This window comes from Glandiceps talaboti, chromosome 4 (genome assembly GCF_964340395.1).
Source record: "Glandiceps talaboti chromosome 4, keGlaTala1.1, whole genome shotgun sequence".
NCBI classification, from domain to species: Eukaryota; Metazoa; Hemichordata; class Enteropneusta; family Spengelidae; genus Glandiceps; species Glandiceps talaboti.
In genome coordinates this window covers 24,395,787-24,409,753 of record NC_135552.1, presented here as the reverse complement: position 1 = coordinate 24,409,753, position 13,967 = coordinate 24,395,787, and positions in this window count along the sequence as shown.

The window sequence follows — 13,967 nt, the reverse complement described above, 5'->3', positions numbered from 1 at the left end:
TCAGTAATACTTAATAATTTGGTTAGAAACCAGTGACATCTTATGACAGGCACCATAATTTTTTGCGCCGCAAAGAAATAGCTACATCTGCATGTGATTCAAATACATAAGTAAGTAAACGCTGACTTGACTTCGATGTAAACACAAAACACGCCATACTTTTCTGTACATACATTTTTTTTGGTAGGGGGGGGGGATTTTTCATTAACTGTACACGTATCTTTGGCATAATAATGTTTTACAAACAATTTCAATAGATAGTGATACCTTCAAGGTTGCTTTACTTTCCAAATGTTTGACAAAGATTGGACAAATAGACCAATTATCTCATCATTGAAATTGGACAAAATATGGAGAATACATACGTGGACACTGCGGGGTTATACAAAATTTCTCTTCAATTAATAATCCATTGCATTCTTTTCCCCCATTTGATGGTACTGGGTTGGTGCAATCTCTCCTCCGCTTGATTAGACCATCTCCCCCGCATGTTACGCTGCAATCACCCCATGGTGACCAAGAGCTCCATCCGCCATCCACTGTTTAAATCAAAATCATAAGTTAACAAATGAAATCTGGCATTAACTTTCAAAAGTAATTATATTTTTGTTGTGATAATACGTTTATGTCCAAAGACCTGTAATCTTCCAGCAAGAGGTCTAACTCTGTGTTTCTTGTTATCAGATAAACCCATTGTTATTTTATATCCCTTACCAATCTATAAATGTCCATTTTCAAAACAGATTTCCTTCGTGACCTAAACAACATTCGAATCTTCTGCACTGAAGGTATTTACTGAATATCCACTAAAAATATGACGTCACATTAGTATCCTAAATGTGTAGGAACTATCAACCCACATTTCAATGTGGGACAATAATGAAATGAGCTTAGATACTACAATGAAAACAAGAAAGGTTACCTGTTGACCCCATCACAAGTTTACTTATCGATATGTATTATTTCCCGAATGTCAACAATGTTAGGTGTGTATTTGTGCATATATGTAGCACAATAACCAACGATATTTGAGCTATGAAACTATGTAGTGACATTTTCAAAATAAAAATGGCTTATTTACATGGGAAACGAGACGTAAGAGTATAATGGTCAATGTAAAACTGTTGGTATATCCTGGATATTGTTTTAGGTTAGCTAGCAAAATGACAAAATACTCACTTACTTCGTAGAGTGGCATGTACATTCTTTTCTCAATACCACCTATGTATTTAAGTTTTGGTCCAGACAATGTGTAAAGTATTAACATATTAAGAATACAAACATACCCTTGAATTCATAATATAAACTGTGGATAGATTAATGTTTACCTGGACATTCTTCTTTGTCACAACGTTGTCTTTCATTCCTCTTACCAGGACATTTGTCACGTTTACGACCCTTTTCCTTTCTGCACTTTCTTGTCCGTAGAATATAACCTTTGCCACACGTAGTATCACACTCTGACCAAGGTGTCCATGACGACCATTCCCCTACTGCAAATATAATTCGGCAAGTGACAGATAGTAAGTATTCTTTTCATAGATAATTCAGATCTTATACAAACGGAGACACAAACATCCGTATATTCCACACACACACACACACACTCACAACGTACGTACGTACGTACATACATACATACATACATACATACATACATACATACATACATAGTGCTAGTGTCAAGGAGGTACAGTTAAATGACACTAAGAACAGTTGATGATGATGATGATGATGATGATGATGATGATGATGATGATGATGATGATGATGATGACATAAAAGGTTACAGAACATGTCAACTTACGTTTACATGATCCTGGGGTACAATGTACATTGCCATCATCACAAGTGCTGTAATATGTAATACACATAACAGTATTAATAAGACGAGTTTTAATAGTTCTAGTGTAGAAGTATTTGTATGTATGATTTTAAAACAATGTGTATTCACGTTATAAAATTACATTTGAAAGGTACAAATAGCTTACCAATTTCCACACTCTAGAAGGAGTACATCATCTTGAAGTAATTCATCCCCAGGATAAATTTTCTTTCCATCCACCAGATAACCCAATTGTTGACCCTTTTTCGGTTCTTGAACCTGGGATTCCTCATTTGCCAGGCTATTTATATCATCGATGATGGACATATTAGCGACACACTTCTCAGATGGCACAGTTGTTGGAAGGGCTATGACAAAAGCAATATCCAATATAATTATGTGTAATGAATCAAACAACGATGATGAGCAATTTTTGGAGCACAGAACATATTCAAGTGTAAAGCTTAGGTATAATTCCTGCGAACCACCGTGTATAGGTAGTCTAGAGATACTTTAATATGTCAACTTAATTTTGATATTTCAACACGAGGAGGTACGTTAAACTCAAATCGAGTAAGGATAAGCAAGGGCAGGAGACCTATAACGTTACACGATAAGACTTTCTATGTCATATGCACCCCAGGCTGTTAAACAAATATTTGATAATTTAACAACAAGTTGAGTTACCTATTATTCAAGCCCAATAACCTCGGTTGCATAAGAATTCCAGAAATATATAATATGTAAAATACTTTCATTTTCAAGATCAAACAACGTAAATTGACGCTTTATTAAAGTATCGAGGTATGTAAATTTCTTTCGCATATTTTACGATCAAAACAGCAGTTCAATATTCTATAGTATTCATAACTATTGGCTTATATCAGCACAAAGCATCGCGGAGTGCTGAATGTATCTTTGCACCAAACGATTATTAAGGATATTATATTATTTTGAAGACAAAGTGTGTTACATAGTTATGAAAAGTATACAATTTGTAACCAAAATTATCACGTTTATATATATATATATATATATATATATATTGAACACCAAAACATTTCATTATGTTTGGAAGGTACGTTCCCAAGCAAGATCAGTTCGCTGTACAACAAGTCATATCTTATATAATAATGTACACTAAAATCATACGTTGTAGTTGTATTCCCTTTGGCGACGTTTTTTTAAATTCAGAACGACAATACGACTCTTTCTACTACAACTAAACGAAATCGCTATGGTGACATAGCAGTAAGGAATATTTTCTGAAATTGCTTTTTAGATTTTACATTATTTTCAAGCTAAAGAGTGTTATGTAAGTTTATGTAAGGTGTATGATGGATAAACAATCACAACTTTATATGTATTAAGGCACTAAAACATTTCACTATATCTACAAGATTATGCTCACCACATCCTTTCAATATACAAAAAATGATATTTTACATAATAATTTACATTGAAGTCGCAAGTAACATATAACTTAGAGTAATATTCCTTTTGGCAACGTTTTATTAACAACGACAACACAACTATTTCCAAACTGGCCTGTTGAAAGTATAGCTATACTTACTTTCACATTCCCTTTCTTCACATTTCATCTTGTCTTCTTCACAATGGCTAAAAACGTGACAACAACCAATATTAAACTATGTACTACTTAACATATCAAACAAAACCTCTTTCATAGTGCATAAATTCATCTCCAAGTTAATCTTTATTCGCATGTGTCTACAAATTACAGGACCATTACGTCATAATCATTTTTCATCATATCTACTCTTCCACTTACCTCGACTACCTACACATAAAATATATCATATACCATCTACATCCAAATAAAACAGGTGGTTTTATTTCCAGTCATACAGACTAAAGCTTAAATACACTTTTTCAGTACCCAGAGTGAGGATGTTCAAAGTATACTTGCCACTCTCCACACTGCAGATGTAGCACCAGATCACCAGTCAGCGTATCGCCCAGTTTAAATGGTGCCCCATTATCTAACACACCAATTGGTTCACCGTCACCTGGTTTCTCTACATTTGGGTCTTCATCGGCCTTATTGAACACTAATTCAATACTGGCCATATCCGCAACACATTCCTTAACTGGCACGGTCGTCGGCAGTGCTGTAATCAAATTCAAATTAAATTACTAAGGTGACATAGCAGTAAAGAATATTTTCTGCAAATGATTTACTGATCTTACATTATTTTTTTCATTACAAGGGGCGATGGAATTCGTTGAGCCATATTTCAACCTTCAGCTCTGACTGACTTGGATGTATTCACCTTTGCAAACCTTCTCTACGTGCTCAGACATACTCACATTGAATAGAATGTGACGCCAGAGATTTTTATGCTATGCGCGTAATAGATCAGAATTTCCAACTTGCATTGATGGAAGAAAAAGATGATTAAGGAAATAACCTGGGTGAAGAATTGTTTACAATCATTTATCTGGAGTTCATTAGATGCAATCCACTTCTTGATGGCAGTAAAAGTTTTGTATGGTATAATAACCTATTCTCCATTATGAGCAATAATTATGTATCAAAGGTATCACAAGTCAGAAAATATAAATGGCACAGTACAAAAGCTTTCACTACCTTCTTAAAGTAATGAGGGAAAGACTTACTATTACACACATCTATACAACTTTTTCCACTCTTTCCTCCCAATTAATTGAAGCTACTGCTATTTTTCCAAACATGGCACATTTATGACGGTATTGCAAGAGCATCGTGCAAAAAGCCACTAATCGTCGCAAACACTGTGGTTTTATACAAACTTACACGTAGTTGCATTTTTTATATACACATTCATACTTATGGCAATCATCTTTAATTCAATTTACCTGGTTCTGCTGCGGCAATTTCTGGAAGAATTGGAGCTGTGGCTTCTGGAAAGTAACAAAACAAGATTTCAGAAGTAAGTTTGTTCGCAATTCAGCAATTCAACAGCTAATTCATATGAACTACATTACAAGAGTAAAATGCATAGTAAATGTCTACATTCATAAGAATACTTTCTCATCACGATATTATCAAATGAGAACATACCTGGGCATTCAGGAATGTCACACTGCTCTCTTTCCTTTCCCTTACCAGGACACTTGTCACGCTTACGACCTCCTTCTTTTCTGCACTTTCTTTTACGTGTAACAAAGCCTTCACCGCATGTAACTTCACACAGTGACCAAGGTGTCCAGGATGACCATTCTCCCACTGTAAAATTATTAAGTGAAGTAGGTAGGAAAGTACCACTGCCAAGTTTCGGGGTTTTGAACTTGTCACTTTAAAATATGTAGACTGTACACCGTAATAAAAACAATACATGAATAATGACATTGGTTTAATGGCATTCTTTTGAAATCGAAGACATCAAGGAATCGCATAAGCATAAAGTACATACACCTTAACTTTCGAACCTGAAATGAAATGGGTGCAACAAAAATAATTCTTCAAACTTACATTTACATGACCCAGGGGTACAGTGTACATTACCATCATCACACGTGCTGTAAGTTGAAGATATGTTATGATATTAATAAATCTTGTATGTCTTTTAAGTACTCAAGCTAACATGATCTGATATCTCATTTGTACACTACATTAAATCACCAGTGTTATCATATTCTTCATAATGTAGTGTGTTCTAACTTTTGACATATCTGGTGTTATTCGGACACCAGATCCCGTTTGGATCAGCAAATTTACAATAATCATTGACTCACCAATTTCCACATTCTAGAAGAAGTACGTCATCCTGAAGTAACTCATCGCCAGGATAAACTGGTTTGCCATCCTCTAGGTATCCCATTGGCTCACCCTTTTTCGGTTTTCCAACTTTAGACTCTTTATCAGCTAGTTTGTTGATATTACGGATGATCGACATATCGGCGACACACTTTGGCAAACTTGTTGGTAGGGCTACGAGAAATGTCCAGTCAAAATCATTTTACACTTTAAATGGTACAATACAGTTTGATAGCGGCAGTTAGGTAGCCTTTGGTAATAACAAGGGGCAAGAGAATAATTAGTTGGGTCATATGTTACAAATGGTGGGAAGGGTCATAATTTAGAAACAGTAATTAAGAGAGGGACACATTTTACTTTTGACCCATGTTATTATCTAATTTTGTGTTGGATGTGTTGGGAAACAGGTGTTGACTTAGGTCCGAAGATTGTCGACAGTGTATTAATCAAATATTTTGGAGTTCTGACCTTCAGCTCTGCGAAGTCGAGCAAAATATTGAAATTAATTAATGTAGTGCCTTCACATACATTTTGTGTGGTAGTATTGTGGGAAGTAATCACTGCCTTTAGAATAACCTATGTGGGGACAGCGAGATTTAATCCTTTCCAGAGTGTCTTAAAGTAACGTCAGCCCGTCAGTCCGTCAGTCCGAGAGCGACAGACTTTCCTTAGGAAACTGCAGAACTGTTGCAACTTGTCTGTCCTTATCACCGATTGAAATTTGTATTTGCTGTATAACGTCAATGACTTATCCAAATGTTGGCAACACCAATCTATTACCCACTTTTAATCGAGCCGCTTGTGGTACCTGTTTTATCTGTACACAAGTCCGATAGACTAGTCAGAAAATTGTGTGAAGTGGGATGCCATTTCGTTAACGCTATTATTTTTATACAGGTATTTTACTTTGTGTATAAGGACATGTAGCATTTCGCTAATTTTTCTAGACTACTGAGATTCTATCCCATGAAATTTTTCCACAGCTTGAGTCAGTCAATTTCTAGACTCGTTCACAATTAGTTCTTACCTCTTCTTTTATTTCACCATTCGTAAAGCGAGATTTTCTCCCTAATGAACAATTTGCCTGACTTTAATGCATTCACCTTTGCATACCTTCTGTACGTGCTCAGACATGTTGACATAGAATCCAATGTGACTCCAAAGATTTTGACATTAAATGATTTAGCAAAGAGTCAGGGTGATGAATTGCTTCTGTTTACTATCATTTTGCTGGAGTTTGTTATACACAATCCACTACTTGATGTCAGTATATAGTTTTGCATGGTATAATTCAATAGTTGGATTTCTTTTATTTCTCTTAGTTTCTTAGTATAACTGGTTGTCAATGGAAAAAGCATGGTGATTTTTTTTTTTGAGTGATTTTTAAAAATATCGTATTCGAAAAAAGGGTTGGTTTACAAAATAAATAGAACAGGCTCAAAGACTGAGCCTTGACAGCCAGTTGCTCTTTCAGTTATAACATAAAGATTCAAACCAGAACAGAACCGACGTGGCTAATTTGTGTAGATCGGCTTCATATGCTCTGAGGAAGATTAGTAAAAATCAGGAACTTCCTTGATCAACATGCCAATAAGAAACTTACTCATGCTTTTCTCACTTCACGTCTTGATTAGTGTAATAGTTTACTGTTTTTAAAGCCTTAAAAACTAGCAAAACTTCTTTAAAATGAACTCTTGCCCTAACAGGCATCAGTCATGGTTTTGTACCTGGCTACCTTAACCAGTTGCTTACCCGTCGTAGCTCCAGCCGTGCTTTACGCAGTAACTCACGAACGAAATTCACTTACACCAACCGCTCAGCAATACTGCTTATTATGGTGGCAGAGCATTCTCAATTTGTGTCCCATGCTTTTGGAATGCTCTGTCATCGTATTTAGAGAGTGTCACTACATTCCAGGAATTATCTCAGGCCTTAAGACCTACTTCTTTAAATAAGACTATTTGCTAGTGTCTGTTTTAGGACTCTTGATTCAGTGCTTTGTTAAGTGCATTGTGATAGCTATATAGAATGCGCTAAGAAGATTAGATTAGATTAGATTAGATTAGATTAGATTAGATTAGATTAGATCAAGAGAATATGTTCCCCACATCGTTTCTACCTACCACAAATGTTATAAATTATAAATTACAAATTATATTATTATATCTGATATTTTACACAATAATTTACAGTGAAGTCCTAGTTACATAGTCCTACTTCTATTCCTTTTTGCAACATTTTTATCAATACGACAAACACAACTATTTCTGAACTGGCCTATTGAAAATATAGCTAAACTTACTTTCACATTCCTTTTCTTCACATTCCATCTTGTCTTCTTCACAATGGCTGAAAACGTGACAACAACCAATTTTAAACTACGTACGACTTAACATATCAAACAAAACCTCTTTCATAGTGCATAAATTCATCTCCAAGTTAATCTTTATTCGTATGTGTCTACAAATTACAGGACCATTAGGTCATAATCATTTTTCACCATGTCTACTCTTCCACTTACCACGACTACCTACACATAAAATATATCATATATCATCTAGAACAAAATAAAAGAGGTGGCTTTCTTTCCAGTCATACGGACTAAAGCTTAGATACACTTTTTCAGTACCCAGAGTGAGGATGGTCAAAGTATACTTGCCACTCTCCACACTGTAGATGTAGCACCAGATCACCAGTCAGCGTATCGCCCAGTTTAAATGGTGCCCCATTATCTAACACACCGATTGGATCACCGTCACCTGGTTTCTCTACATTTGGGTCTTCATCGGCCTTATCCAACACTAATTCAATACTGGCCATATCCGCAACACATTCCTTAACTGGCACGGTCGTTGGCAGTGCTGTAATTAAATCCAAATTAAATTACTAAGGTGACATAGCAGTAAGGAATATTTTCTGCAATTGATTTACTGATCTTACATTATTTTCAAGTCAAAATAGTGTTATATGGTTATGAAAGCTGTATAATGATGTGTAAACAAAATTATCACAACTTTCAGTCACTCAAAGATTTCACTATATCTAAAACATGATTTTGACCACATCGCTTCAATCTACAAAAATGATATGTTGCATAACAATTTACATTCAGGTCACTAGCTACATATAAGTTGGAGTGGCTATTCCTTTTGGCAACTTTTCATTAACAACGACAATACAACTATTTCTGAACTGGCATGTTGAAAGTATAGCTTTACTTACTTTCACATTCCTTTTCTTCACATTCCATCTTGTCTTCTTCACAATGGCTGAAAACGTGACAACAACCAATATTAAACTACGGACGACATAACATATCAAACAAAACCTCTTTCATAGTACATAAACTCATCTCCAAGTTAATCTTTATTCGTATGTGTCTACAAATTACAGGACCATTAGGTCATAATCATTTTTCATCATATCTACTCTTCCACTTACCACGACTACCTACACATAAAATATATCATATATCATCTAGAACAAAATAAAAGAGGTGGTTTTCTTTCCAGTCATACGGACTAAAACTTAGATACACTTTTTCAGTATCCAGAGTGAGGATGTTCAAAGTATACTTGCCACTCTCCACACTGCAGATGTAGCACCAGATCACCAGTCAGCGTATCGCCCAGTTTAAATGGTGCCCCATTATCTAACACACCGATTGGGTCACCGTCACCTGGTTTCTCTACATTTGGGTCTTCATCGGCCTTATCCAACACTAATTCAATACTGGCCATATCCGCAACACATTCCTTAACTGGCACTTTAATTGGGAAACCGATACTTAAATTTTAGCAATAACATAAGTATAGTTTTCTGAAAATATACTTTGTAAATCATTGCAATGTATATTTTATCATATATCTATCCTAGTATTTGAATCGCTTTGCTATTTCATAATCAGTCTATCTTTCCATTGTTCAACCTTTGTGTCCGTCTGTTTGTCGATCTTAATTCTATCACAATTGACCCTATGCTCTGTTTTTATAGGTAACGAGAATGTGCACTGTACATGCTGATTAGTAAATCGCACGTTATATATATGTGAACATAATTAGTAATAAATCAATCAATGTTTCAGGAATGCAACATATATCTGGGTCTGAATACAGACTATTTACCAGTTTAACATGTAGTCTTCACACCTTGTTAAAATAAATAAATAAATAAATAATGGTTTTGTTTTCGTAATATTTTATCAATAATTTAATAAAATCGAAGACATCAAGGAATCGCATAAGCAAAGAGTAAATACAGCTTAACTTTCGAACTTGAAATGAAATGGGTGCAACAAATATAATTCTTCAAACTTACATTTACATGACCCAGGGGTACAGTGTACATTACCATCATCACACGTGCTGTAAGTTGAAGATATGTTATGATATTAATAAATCTTGTATGTCTTTTAAGTACTGAAGCTAACATGATCTGATATCTCATTTGTACACTACATTAAATCACCAGTGTTATCATATTCTTCATAATGTAGTGTGTTCTAACTTTTGACATATCTGGTGTTATTCGGACACCAGATCCCGTTTGGATCAGCAAATTTACAATAATCATTGACTCACCAATTTCCACATTCTAGAAGAAGTACGTCATCCTGAAGTAACTCATCGCCAGGATAAACTGCTTCGCCATCCTCTAGGTAACCGATTGGCTCACCCTTTTTCGGTTTTCCAACTTTAGACTCTTTATCAGCTAGTTTGTTGATATTACGGATGATCGACATATCGGCGACACACTTTGGCAAACTTGTTGGTAGGGCTACGAGAAATGTCCAGTCAAAATCATTTTACACTTTAAATGGTACAATACAGTTTGATAGCGGCAGTTAGGTAGCCTTTGGTAATTACAAGGGGCAAGAAAATTAGTTGGGTCATATGTTACAAATGGTGGGAAGGGTCATAATTTAGAAACAGTAATTAATTTTACACAATAATTTACAGTGAAGTCCTAGATACATAGTCCTACTTCTATTCCTTTTTGCAACTTTTTTATCAATACGACAAACACGACTATTTCTGAACTGGCCTATTGAAAATATAGCTAAACTTACTTTCACATTCCTTTTCTTCACATTCCATCTTGTCTTCTTCACAATGGCTGAAAACGTGACAACAACCAATTTTAAACTACGTACGACTTAACATATCAAACAAAACCTCTTTCTCCAAGTTAATCTTTATTCGTATGTGTCTACAAATTACAGGACCATTAGGTCATAATCATTTTTTACCATATCTACTCTTCCACTTACCACGACTACCTACACATAAAATATATCATATATCATCTAGAACAAAATAAAAGAGGTGGCTTTCTTTCCAGTCATACGGACTAAAGCTTAGATACACTTTTTCAGTACCCAGAGTGAGGATGGTCAAAGTATACTTGCCACTCTCCACACTGTAGATGTAGCACCAGATCACCAGTCAGCGTATCGCCCAGTTTAAATGGTGCCCCATTATCTAACACACCGATTGGATCACCGTCACCTGGTTTCTCTACATTTGGGTCTTCATCGGCCTTATCCAACACTAATTCAATACTGGCCATATCCGCAACACATTCCTTAACTGGCACGGTCGTTGGCAGTGCTGTAACCAAATCCAAATTAAATTACTAAGGTGACATAGCAGTAAGGAATATTTTCTGCAATTGATTTACTGATCTTACATTATTTTCAAGTCAAAATAGTGTTATATGGTTATGAAAGCTGTATAATGATGTGTAAACAAAATTATCACAACTTTCAGTCACTCAAAGATTTCACTATATCTAAAACATGATTTTCACCACATCGCTTCAATCTACAAAAATGATATGTTGCATAACAATTTACATTCAGGTCACTAGTTACATATAAGTTGGAGTGGCTATTCCTTTTGGCAACTTTTCATTAACAACGACAATACAACTATTTCTGAACTGGCATGTTGAAAGTATAGCTTTACTTACTTTCACATTCCTTTTCTTCACATTCCATCTTGTCTTCTTCACAATGACTGAAAACGTGACAACAACCAATATTAAACTACGGACGACATAACATATCAAACAAAACCTCTTTCATAGTACATAAAATCATCTCCAAGTTAATCTTTATTCGTATGTGTCTACAAATTACAGGACCATTAGGTCATAATCTTTTTTCATCATATCTACTCTTCCACTTACCACGACTACCTACACATAAAATATATCATATATCATCTAGAACAAAATAAAAGAGGTGGTTTTCTTTCCAGTAATACGGACTAAAACTTAGATACACTTTTTCAGTATCCAGAGTGAGGATGTTCAAAGTATACTTGCCACTCTCCACACTGCAGATGTAGCACCAGATCACCAGTCAGCGTATCGCCCAGTTTAAATGGTGCCCCATTATCTAACACACCGATTGGATCACCGTCACCTGGTTTCTCTACATTTGGGTCTTCATCGGCCTTATCCAACACTAATTCAATACTGGCCATATCCGCAACACATTCCTTAACTGGCACGGTCGTTGGCAGTGCTGTAACCAAATCCAAATTAAATTACTAAGGTGACATAGCAGTAAGGAATATTTTCTGCAATTGATTTACTGATCTTACATTATTTTCAAGTCAAAATAGTGTTATATGGTTATGAAAGCTGTATAATGATGTGTAAAAAAAATTATCACAACTTTCAGTCACTCAAAGATTTCACTATATCTAAAACATGATTTTGACCACATCGCTTCAATCTACAAAAATGATATGTTGCATAACAATTTACATTCAGGTCACTAGTTACATATAAGTTGGAGTGGCTATTCCTTTTGGCAACTTTTCATTAACAACGACAATACAACTATTTCTGAACTGGCATGTTGAAAGTATAGCTTTACTTACTTTCACATTCCTTTTCTTCACATTCCATCTTGTCTTCTTCACAATGACTGAAAACGTGACAACAACCAATATTAAACTACGGACGACATAACATATCAAACAAAACCTCTTTCATAGTACATAAAATCATCTCCAAGTTAATCTTTATTCGTATGTGTCTACAAATTACAGGACCATTAGGTCATAATCTTTTTTCATCATATCTACTCTTCCACTTACCACGACTACCTACACATAAAATATATCATATATCATCTAGAACAAAATAAAAGAGGTGGTTTTCTTTCCAGTAATACGGACTAAAACTTAGATACACTTTTTCAGTATCCAGAGTGAGGATGTTCAAAGTATACTTGCCACTCTCCACACTGCAGATGTAGCACCAGATCACCAGTCAGCGTATCGCCCAGTTTAAATGGTGCCCCATTATCTAACACACCGATTGGGTCACCGTCACCTGGTTTCTCTACATTTGGGTCTTCATCGGCCTTATCCAACACTAATTCAATACTGGCCATATCCGCAACACATTCCTTAACTGGCACTTTAATTGGGAAACCGATACTTAAATTTTAGCAATAACATAAGTATAGTTTTCTGAAAATATACTTTGTAAATCATTGCAATGTATATTTTATCATATATCTATCCTAGTATTTGAATCGCTTTGCTATTTCATAATCAGTCTATCTTTCCATTGTTCAACCTTTGTGTCCGTCTGTCTGTCGATCTTAATTCTATCACAATTGACCCTATGCTCTGTTTTTATAGGTAACGAGAATGTGCACTGTACATGCTGATTAGTAAATCGCACGTTATATATATGTGAACATAATTAGTAATAAATCAATCAATGTTTCAGGAATGCAACATATATCTGGGTCTGAATACAGACTATTTACCAGTTTAACATGTAGTCTTCACACCTTGTTAAAATAAATAAATAAATAAATAATGGTTTTGTTTTCGTAATATTTTATCAATAATTTAATAAAATCGAAGACATCAAGGAATCGCATAAGCAAAGAGTAAATACAGCTTAACTTTCGAACTTGAAATGAAATGGGTGCAACAAAAATAATTCTTCAAACTTACATTTACATGACCCAGGGGTACAGTGTACATTACCATCATCACACGTGCTGTAAGTTGAAGATATGTTATGATATTAATAAATCTTGTATGTCTTTTAAGTACTGAAGCTAACATGATCTGATATCTCATTTGTACACTACATTAAATCACCAGTGTTATCATATTCTTCATAATGTAGTGTGTTCTAACTTTTGACATATCTGGTGTTATTCGGACACCAGATCCCGTTTGGATCAGCAAATTTACAATAATCATTGACTCACCAATTTCCACATTCTAGAAGAAGTACGTCATCCTGAAGTAACTCATCGCCAGGATAAACTGCTTCGCCATCCTCTAGGTAACCGATTGGCTCACCCTTTTTCGGTTTTCCAACTTTAGACTCTTTATCAGCTAG